Raw genomic sequence first — 11,095 nt, 5'->3', positions numbered from 1 at the left:
AGCTGTAATGCCTTCAGTAAAAAACTGTGATTACAGGCACATTTTTCTCCCCTTAGCTCTGTGTGTTCAACACTGCAAGTGAGAAAGGGATGAAGCTCCAGTCTGTGCACATCAGCAAGGGAGTTTCTAATGTCCCAGGCATAGTTTTATGAAACTCAAAGTTTATATCTTCAACACTCTTGTTTCTGAGGTCATAACTTTGGTTGAAGTGTAATGACTGGGACAATGCACAGAATGAGATGACTTGAAGCGTGCTCTCAGAGTACAGAGTAGACTTTGCAGAAAGGAAGGGATGAAGAGGTGATAAAGTGGTAATGAGAAAGTAACATGAGAATATTTGCAGTGGGATTGATATAAGGCCCTACTGTAATATGTTTAGAGAAATGCTTCTACCATAGGACTGTGCAACACGTCAATCATCCAGTGGATCAGCAAGCAGTAGTCACTTAACAGCAACACTACAGAAGGAAAAAATATGCCAATTAAACCAAATAAAAATATTAAATCCCCAAATATTAAGCATACATCAAATTTGGCAACTCATTGAACTGCCTAAGGCAGTTGGTTTATAGAGTCATGTTCTTTCCACTTAATATTATTAACAATTCCCAGGGAAGTACTGCATAGTTACAGTAGCTAGTACATTAATCTTTATCATATGTGCAAGAGTGGAAGCTTGCAAGAGGATTATGAAAACACAGTGCTTGTTCTTTTATCTCCAAATTGATCTCTATGCAGAAAATAATGATCTAATGAGACTACTTAATAATTGACTGTTAACTTCCCCAGGGTTAGAAATACTTTTATATCAAGTGGTGGGACAAATGCTCTTGTGAGGGTTTTGAGCTCTCTGCTCTGAGATGCTACTTCTTGTCTTCCAGTCAATGTGGTAGGGTCACAAGACCTACCTCATATACCTTTTTCAAACATGCTGTGGGTTAAATTAGTGGTTGAGCATGGAAATCATTCTAAAAGCACAAGTCATCTTCCCCACAGATTCCTTTTGCCTTTGCTCGTTAATATTGGGGTGTTTCCTCTAAAAAGCAAGTGACTCTGTCTGGATGTAAACTCTTTGAAGTAGAACGAAACCACTGAATATTCCCCTTTCAAGGGAAAGCAAAACTGAAATGGATCCTGTTGTGTTCACATTCTCAGTCTACTTTGTCTATAAGAGAAATTGGTACTGGGTTAGAGCAAAGATCCATCTAGCCCAGTGCCTGTCTCCAGCAGTGATCAGCAGTGGATGGTTAAGGTAAAGAATAAGAGCAGGGCAAGAATATAATCATTCTTTCCCAAATATAACCCCAACCTTCAGCAATTTGTGTAACAGGAACTTCCCGAGCCAGAGGTCATGACTTCATATTTAAAAGCCTTTAATGTTTTTTTCTTCCATAAATATGTCCTAAAATTTTCTGAAGCATGAAGTCCCGTGGAAATGACTTCTACAGTTTCACTAAATATTTTGTGAAGAAGTATGTCCTTTTGTTTAAATCAAAGCAAGGCTTTAGTGGATTTCATTTCTCCTACTCCTAAAACTGGAAATAATACTGAGATATCATTCCAATTTATCTTCCTCATGTTGCTCATTATTATGAAATGTTATGAATGACAACCCCCCCCCCCCACATCACTGTTTTATCTACACTTACCTTTTTTTTTCCATGCCAAAGAATCCTACTCTGTTTAGCCATTTCTTATGTAGAAGTTGTTCCTTATCTCTATCATTTATCACCTAGTTCTTTGCTATATAAGATCCTTCAGTAACTGACTCAAGAGAGATGCCCAAAGCAAATAGACCAGGACAATCAGCTGACTTTAATCCACCACTTCACAGGAATTTTACTCCACAATGTACAGGGGTAACAAAAGAAGAAGCACACATTTAGTTGAGCTTAGTGTGTTGATAAAAGCAGATGGGTGTGAATTTGGCTGCCAAGGTCATTACGTCACTCAAAGTCTGAGTACAGTTTAATACAGTCTAAAGTAGTAAGTACAAGTACAGTTTAATACAGGTCTTATGAGGCTTGTACAGAAAGTGATTTTCAGGACCTAATTTAATAAGAGTAGTTCCCTTCTTCTGTCCTTTCTACACCACTATCAAAAGCTTATAGATCACTATAATGAATTACAGGTGACTGTGAAATAGGTAGATGGCCTAGTCAAAGGACATTATGGAAGGATTTTCTAGAAATTTGTGAGTATTCTAGGAGACGTTGTTCTCAAGGAGTACAATTTCATCTGAAAAACACAGGTACTACATTGCTGGGAAAATTCCTGAACTTGAAGTACTTGGGAGAGGGGCTGAGAGAGTGCAGGGGTATTTTTACATTCTTGACCAGACATTTGCTGTGGGTACTGTTGGTGAAAGCACGCTGAGCTAGATGTCCCTGCAGTCGGACCCAGGCAAAACTTCTCTTATAAACCCAGGCTGCCATGTTCATTAAAGCAGCCCGTCGATAATACATGGTCCATTAAGACCACTCTTTCCATGGCTGCTGTAAATGCCGCAGGAGGCTGTGCTCTGCCCGACTTTCGCTGGGAAAGGGGTGATGCTAGAAAACAGGCGGTGAAGCCCACGCCGCTGGGTAGAAGCCTGCAGTGCTAAGCCCTCCCGGCCACCAGCAGCCCCTTCCCACCCCTCCCGCGGCGGCACGGAGCACCTAGCCCGCATCCCAGGGGCATCGGGAGCGCCGGGAGGCAGCCGGGCGGGCGGCAGGAGGGCTTAGGACCCAGGGGGACGGCAGTGGAAGGACCCAAGCTTTGGCGCACACGCCTCCAACAACAAAAAAAAAAAAAAAAAAAAAAAAAAAAAAAAAAAAAAAAAATCACAGCCCCGTGGAGCTGGCGCTCGCTCATTCAGTTTTCTAGAGAGATCTGAGCCGGAACCCGGGAGCCGGGAGATCTTTCTCGCCCACCCATCTCAGCAGCAAGGACATCTACAGGGGGAAAACCCCACCCCACGCAGCCCCCCGCCGCCCCACGGCAGCTGCTGGCGCTGTGCAGGTATTTGGATTTGCCTTCTTTGGGGTTGCGCAGGGCGGCTCTCCGCGCTCCCGGCGCCCCCGGCGCCCCCCGACCCTCCGGGCCCGGGGTGCGGCGATTCAGCACCACCGGGAGGACAGCTCCGGTGGCGGGCAGGGGACGCTCCCTTCCCGGCCTCCTGCCTGCCCGGCTCCCTCCTACCTGCCCGGCTCCCTCCTGCCTGCCCTGCTCCCTGCCTCCTGCCGGCTGCGTCCTGCCTGCCTAGCCTCTCCTGCTCCCTTCTGCCTGACCCGCTCCTTGCCTCCTCCCCACCCTACTCTCTGCCTGCTGCCTCCTTTCTGCCCTGCTCCCTGTCTGACCTACCTCCTGCCTCCCAGCCTATCTCTCCTGCCTCTGTTTCCTCGCCTTCTGCCTGATCTGTTTGCCCTGCCTACGTCTTTCCCCTGTTCACTGCCTTCCCTGTCTCTGTGTCCCCTGCCTCCACTGCTTACCTCATGCCTGTCCTGACTCCCTGCTCCCTTCCGGCCCTGTTCCCTGCCTCCTCTGCATCTTCGCTGGCCTGGTCCCTCCCTACCTCCTTACCCTGATTCCTGCCTCCCCTGACTGCCTCTCCTGCCTGTCCTACCTCTCTGCTCTCTGCCTCCCTCTGCTCTCTGCCTCCGTGCCTCCTTCCCCTTCTCCCTGACTCTCTTCTTTGCCCTGCCTGCTCTACTTCCCTTACCTCCCCCTTCCTCCTCTGCTTCCCCTGCCTCCCTTGCCTCCCTTGCCTCCCTGCCCTGTTTCCTGCTTCCAGCCTCCTATCTATCCTGGCTCTTCTGCCTCCAGTCCTCCTTGTCCTGTTTCTCTGATTCTCTTATTCCTGCCTTCCTGTTTTCTGCCTTCCCTGTCTACTCTCCTTCCTGCCCTGCTCCTTGTCTCCTTTCTTCCCTGCCCATTTCCCCACATTCCTCACTTTCCTGCCCTTTCTTTCCCTCCTGTCTTCCTTCTCCATCACCAGTCCCAGTCCAGCCTGAAAGGGGGCATGGCACTGAAAAAAGCAGCTCAGCAGCCCAGAAACTGGGGAAGAAAGGGAACACAACTTGGAAGGGAAAGTCCAGATCTAATTTGAGAGCAAGAGAGAGGTGAGAGGGATGTAGCGGAAAGGCTTAAAACTGGGATTTAAGTTACTGAAGTAAGGACTTCAGCCAAGTGTTGACATACAGAAGTTTGCCAAACAGCAGCAGATACCTGTTTGCTCCTTAGCAAATTGATGCCCATTTTGACTAGGTGTACTCAACCCAAAGAGGGAAGAGGGATTAAAGAGAGTGGGGAATGTGCTAGGTCAGTCAAGTGTATTACCTTCCCAGTGGTAAACAGTGATGAATAATGGGTGCAGGGAAGAAGTGAGGTGAATAACAGCTAGCCTGTGGATCCTTTGCTGCAGGAAGTAAAGAATTAAGCTGTGATCTCTGCAAGAAGTGAGGATATTCAGACAGGGTTTCATGCATAAAAATAAATGCAAAGCAAATAACAGCTGGAGAAACCCCATGTGTGCTACTGGCCTGACTTTAATTCTCTTTGCAATGGTTTAATCCTGGGAGGGTGAGGAAGGTCATAGGAGAAAGAGAGCTTCCCCTTTTCAAAACGCTGATTCCTCAGTTTTAACAAGCTCTGGGAATAATGAAGTTAAGGAGCAGATGGCTACTCCTTGTCCATCACTAAACAGTGACTGGATCCTATTTGGAAGGAAAAATTAAATTACAGAAAGGCGGCTTTCATGTGCTTTCTGAGTAATCAGATGATAACACGGATTTTCTCCAGTACTAAAAGTTAATACAATGCCAACATTTACATGACATATTATGTAACAGTATTATGCCATGCACTGCATAGCGAAGGTACTGGTTTACTTTTTCTATAATTATAAGTCAGATAACCTTATAGAGCTTTTCCTCATATGCAGTCTGTATCCCAGCTTGAAGTTTACAGGGGCAGCTTATGTTGTCATATATCTGTTATGAAATGATGCCAATTATTTTAAGAATTCTGTTGACTCATCCAGCTCTAAAAACTATTGAGTATTTTCTAAAAATTAGACTTTTGTAAGGCATATGCAAAACAGTGAAAGATATTGCAACTTATTTAAAAAACCTTCTTAATTTATTTAATCATGGTATATAACTTGAAAGCTGCTGCAGAGACCAGATACTATGAGTAGCACTGAGTGCTGCTGAGTAGTAGTGTAAGCAGTGTAATTGTGTTCAGCAACGGAGGGAATGCAGAATCCACCCCATAGCACTGGGTCAAAGCAGTTCAACTCTGTGTGCTTTGAACAGAGGTCATTTCACTGAAACATTTAGTAGCAGCCTCCTCATCTTCCAACAGAGGACCATGTCAGTTGTAATACAAATGATCAGCCTCATAAAAGGATGGAGAATATTTCCTTCAAACTAAGACTATAAACTCATGCAATTGTTAACTGAACTGTGCAATTACTGAAGCAATTGTGCTATTGCTTGGCAAGTGAGTTTTATTTTGTCTCACAGCCCAGTACTGTAGTGTGTCTCTGGCACAAACACAAACAAGATATGACAATTGGGTCCTACTAGTTAAAACAAACTAACAAAACCAACAAAAAAGAAACAACATTAGTCTTTTATAGAGTGGGAAATTCACTGAACTGAAGTTCACGTGTTTTTTGGCACATGACTTATAATTCCTTTCCCTCATGATATAATGTGGATTCCCTCATGCTGCTCTGTGGATTTACTTTGAGAATTTCCAAACAGTTTAGTGGGGTTTTGGTTTGTTTGGTTTGGGTTTTTTCCTTAAATAGCATTTATAGAAATAAACTCCTTCTTTCTGATATGTTCCTCCACTGAGAAAACAAACCCACAAAGTATTATCGAATTATATTAAACTTTATTTCTACAACTTTGGGAGAAGTACCTGTGTGCAGAACTTTGTTTTGTGATCATATTTCAATGGGAATGAGAGAAAAAGAACAACAACAGGAGAACTGCATGAATTTCTGGGTGCAGAATTTCTCCCTCTTTCTTTCCACCCTTCCTCCCTTCTTCCATCCCTCCTTTCCTTTCATTCCTTTCCTCCCTCCTTTTCTCCTGCCTTCCTTACTTCCTTTCTGCCCCTGACTGTCTCTCCTTCCCTTCCTTCTCCCACTGCCACTCCATGGAATGCCACAGATGCCTTTCTTTGGCATAATATATAAAGCAGAACAAAGTTAACACTCATACATCACCATTGTATTTCATATTTTTTAAAGGAACTTAATTTTTCAAAATATGAAGTAAAAGAACTGCAAAATTAGATAAAGTTCATGTTATTAAAGATGTTATACCAAACATCTTGGTATGTTTTGTTCCTTCTCCTGTATATCTCTGTGCAGATGTTGTAACACAATTTCTACCACATTTAGGGATTTCAGACACCAGTATTATGATTGCATGCTGCCAGATTTCTACATATAGTTTAATTATGAGGCTTGGGGGTCAGAATTCATGTTTTGCATATTGCTGATAATTTCTGCTGCAAGAAGTTTCTATATTATTGGAGAAGTGACCTCTGTCCCATAGTGGCCAGGATGCTTTTTTCTTGGAGGTGCTTGCAGTAGTTCATGACTGTCATGGAAGTCGCTCATAGACTGCTGTTTCTGTGGCATGCCACAGGTCCTCATGTTCCCATAGGGATTTGCAGTATATCTGTGATTGATGAATACTTAAAAACTATGACTTGGAGAAAAGTTGAACCAATCTCATTAAGTTCACAGCTTTTTGTTTAACTTTTTTATTTATGAGTTAAGTTCCGCTCCTCTTCCTTAATATTCAGGTAGGCAATAAGTTTTGCACATTTTAGGTCAAAAGATAATGATGCAATTTTTTTATTTTATGTCTGTTAGACAACCTTTGTCTGTCTCTCCTCATGCCTGGCAGCTTGTACGAACAGCAGGACAACTGCAGGTTGGTTGCAGTTGCAGATGTGCCTGCCCTACATACTGTGCAGAGAGCAGCAAACATCAGTTGAGTTGCTGTCAGGTTTTGTGCTGTGCCATGGTTAGATTACCAGCTCTGGACATTTAGATTTGACCTGAGGGTAACCTGTAACTGACTCAAACTAACAAAAAGATTGTAGTAAGAGGGGAATAGGAATGCATGATGTGTTGTTTTTACTGAACTAAAGGAAATGTTAGCTTTTTGTAACTGAGCTGGGACATTCTATCCTGCGAAAGTGTGAGAAACCATCAAATTCCCCACGCAGCCATTACAGTCACAAACATTCAGTATTTTCATATTGAAGAGGAGAAACAAGTCCCTAGTGAAGGTTTACAGGAGCATCAATACTTGGAGAAGAAAGACTTGCAATATTTAACTCATTTATGTTTACTGAGAGGATCTAGTCCCCTAAGGAAGGGCTAAAGAGAAGTGGTGGTGAGGCCATACCTGCAGTATTGTATCCCATTCTGGATTTCTCAGTACAAGAGAGACATGGACATATGGGATAAAATCTGACAAAGATTTACGAGGATGATGAAGGGACTGGAATATTGCTCACATGAAGAAAGGCTGAGAGAGCTGTGACTGGAGACGAACAGGGTCAGGGGAATCTCATTAGTGTGTACAAATACCTGAAGAGAAGATGTAAAGAGGATGGAGCCAGACTCTTTTCAGTGTTGTCCAGTGCAGGTCCAGAGGCAATGGGCACAAACTGAAACATGGGAGGTTCACCGTGAACTTCAGGAAACACTTTTTTACTGTGAGAGTGACAACATAGGCACAGGTCACCCAGGAAGGCTGTGGAGTCTCCCTCCTTGGAAATACTCAAAAACTGTCTGGACAGAGTCCTGGGAAACCAGCTCTAGGAGGCCCTGCTTGAGCAGGGGGTTGGACCAGATGCACTCCAGAAGTTCTTTCCAGTGTCAGCTTTTCTGTGATTCTATAATAATGTGAGCAGCAGCCAGGCTATTGAACTTGGAATATGAGATAGTTCTGTTGGAAAGCCCCATAGGGAGGTTGCTCTTTGCAAAATCTAAAGAAATGGTATACTTTGGGACTCCTGATTGTGCCTTCGAAGCCTAAGATGATTACACTGGGGACATTGGAAACATTGCAGTCTACCTCTCCATTTCCCAGTGTGCAACATGGCTTCATGTTTTTCTTATGATGCAGAGCATTACGCATAGAGAGGAAAGATTTCCCAGGTGTTAACATGTAAGCTTGTGGCTCAGAGGACATATGATCTGTTCCCAGCTATGTGAAATGTGTCCTCCATGATCTCAGGCAAATCAGTCAGGGCTGTGCTTCTCCCCACAGTCTGTGGAAGATGCTATGATCTTGCCATCAAGGACAAGAGAGAATCAGTTTTTCTCATTGCTCTTTCGAAAGCAGTTCAGGGAGCTGGTGTAGTTCCCTTTCTATGTCTTACCAATCCATTTCCAGAGCAGGTTCCTACTAAGGTAACCCAAGGCCACGAAGTGCCATAGGAACCATTCCTATAGATACAGATGTGGATTCATCCTACCCAGTCCTTATGAAGCAACCTCTGTTAAGCAGAACATAGCCCCAAGAGGTTTTCCACAGTTAACATCAAAATATTTTTCAAAAAGCAATTTAATGAGATGACACCCACTCTCTGAGATGAAATCATTCTATATTACCATTTTTCCTCCCTTCCTGCCCACTCCCTTCCTCTCTGGCATGATTTTAGCAGCTAATATCTGTATGAATGCTAGGAGCTAGGAATTATATACTGAGCCAAACCTTAGCAGTGATGCCTCTTAATACCAGGTGAGGATCAAACGCTGGTTCCTTCTCCATTTGAAAACTGTGGTAATGAAATTTCACACTCCATATAGCTTTGGACTGAATGAAAACACTTAGTAGACACAGAGACAACTAAAATTTTTCTGGAACTGAATTGGATGGGGAAGGGCCAAATGGACATGAAGTGCTCAAAAAAAGCAGGTGATATTGCAGGGACAGCTAAGTGGGCAGGAACAAAATGATCCAGACAAATGCCATCATTATTGAGAGCTGTTTTTGGCCAGTCTTCCAGGGGATGTAGAGCAAATAGGAGTTGAATGCTGACTCAGAAACTGTCATTGAAGAGAGAGCAGTAAAGCATATTAAAATATTCCATAATACATTATTTTCATTTTTGTTTGTACAGTATTATTATACATTTTATTATTAACTAATTTTTTTCTTTTTCATGGAGGGTCATGCAAAAATATAAGCTGGTTGTCTGAAAACTGTATCCCACTTTCAGTATGCTACCCATCCTGAAGTCACTCTCTGTCCCTCGTCATTCTCTTGTTGGGATGGAAAATAAGTAAACCAAAATGGGATGTGACACCACAGTTTTGGTGGAAATTTCCCTCCTTTTTGGGTATAAGTATGTTGTGTTTCAAATCTCTGTAAATTTTTTTTTAAAGCTGTTTTTTTTTCCTTTGGAGGGATGATTTATTGCAAGTGGCTGTGAAAAGACATTAGGAGAGCAAATAGTCCTTTGGGAACAAAGAGTCACAAGATAGAAAAACAGCTGTTGAGACTATAACAAACAGTCTAGTCTGCCAACATGCAGCAACAATATTCAAGGTAAGGAAAAAAAGCCAGCATCTTCATTTGGAAGATAAACCAACCCTGAACCAAACTGAACAAAGATGTAAACATCTGACAAATTGGCAGATGGATGAGAACTGCACACAACACTGGAAGAGAAGGAGAAATTGCCATGGGTGGGAGGGGGTGAAAATGGTCTGTTATACCTTGGAAATCAGAATAAATCAGTACCATTTGAGAAAGTGCAGTGACAATTAAACTGGGTAGCTATGGAGCATTAAACTTATTGTTAAGGTTAGTAGTGGGAGTACAAACTCATCCACTGATGTATATCAGACTCCTTAAAGGCAATGGTGTGAGAGTGGATTCCTAACCTCATGATTTGTGTTATGATTAAAATAGCAACAAATTTTTTCACACATATTTTAGATTATTTTGCAATATATAACTTCACACCAATAAAATATTTCAGTGCAGTGTGTTCCGGTTGCTAATCAGGATAATCTATAGATAACTGTAATCCATGGTTATAGCTCAGTTCACTATCAGAAAATTCTGAAATGCATTTTAAAATATATCTTTTGTTAGACTGAGTATTTGTAAGTTGCTTTTTTGGCAACAACATCTGACAGGAAAGGACTGTATCTCCCTCACCTTAGGATAATCCTGGGCATTTAATTTGGTTAAAAATGGTAGGCAACTTTAATGAAAATAAGTAACATAATTTTTGACATTAAATACTTGGGGATCCAATAAGAAGGGCCAGATTTTATATCCTTGGTCAAATCTCATTTTTCTTTCTGGAGCAGACTGTAGTTGACCTTTCAAAAATTTGCCTTATTTCAAAAGAAAGTATCTTTGTGGAGGTGGGAGTCAGAAAAAGAGCAGTTTTACTCCCCGTAAATTCCTACAAAATGGATGATTCCACTGGGGATTGAGTGTGTGACACAATTATCTGCCACTAGTCCTTGCACATTTTAGAATAGGTCCAGAGAAGGGCCACAAAAATGATCAGAGGGCTGGAGCACCTCTCTTGTGAAGACAGGCTGAGAGAGTTGGGGTTGTTCAGCCTGCAGAAGAGAAAGCTTCAGGGTGACCTTACAGTAGCCTTCCAGTACCTAAAAGGGACTTATAAGAAAGATAGTCAGAGACCTTTTAGTAGGGCCTGTAGTAATAGGACAAGGGTTAACATTTTTAAACTGAAAAAAGACAGATTCTCATTGAATATAAAGAAGAATTTTTTTTGTGATAGAGGTGGTGAGACTATGGAATAGGTTGCCCAAAGAAATTGTGAATGCTCAATCTTTGGAAGTGTTCAAGGCTAGGTTGAATGGGATTTTGAACAACCTGATTCAGTGAATGATGTCCCTGCTCATGACAAGGAGGTTGGACCAGATGATTTCCAAAGGTCCTTTTCAACCCAAACCATCCTGTGATTCCATTATTTTGAGATTCTAAGCCACAGGAGTGCTGGGCCCTGAGCCAGAGCTAATGCAGACCCCAGATAAGCTTCTTGTTTCCACTCTTCTGCTGAGTACCCTTTAGCACAGTTTCCTTAC

The 11,095-nt window shown here is 42.6% G+C and overlaps 1 protein-coding gene across 4 annotated transcripts in view; it reads left to right on the top strand.

The window, feature by feature from the left end:
- Window positions 1-2,860: 2,860 nt before the first annotated feature.
- CLVS1 (clavesin 1) overlaps window positions 2,861-11,095 on the top strand; it is a 100,057-nt gene continuing 91,822 nt past the window's right edge. For 2 of the 4 annotated variants that reach the window (XM_027741685.2, XM_039390400.1), the window contains exons 1-2: window positions 2,861-3,003; window positions 9,431-9,572. The gene's annotated coding sequence lies outside the window, so the exon portion shown is untranslated. The remainder of the gene's footprint in view (window positions 3,004-9,430; window positions 9,573-11,095) is intronic. The other 2 variants (XM_027741686.2, XM_027741684.2) reach the window with 1 other exon arrangement.

Source organism: Pipra filicauda, unplaced genomic scaffold, assembly GCF_003945595.2.
Source record: "Pipra filicauda isolate LSUMZ 115617 unplaced genomic scaffold, ASM394559v2 scaffold81_size6448238_pilon, whole genome shotgun sequence".
NCBI lineage: Eukaryota > Metazoa > Chordata > Aves > Passeriformes > Pipridae > Pipra > Pipra filicauda.
The sequence above is the reverse complement of the archived record's forward strand: the minus strand, read 5'-3'. Positions and strand labels throughout refer to the sequence as shown.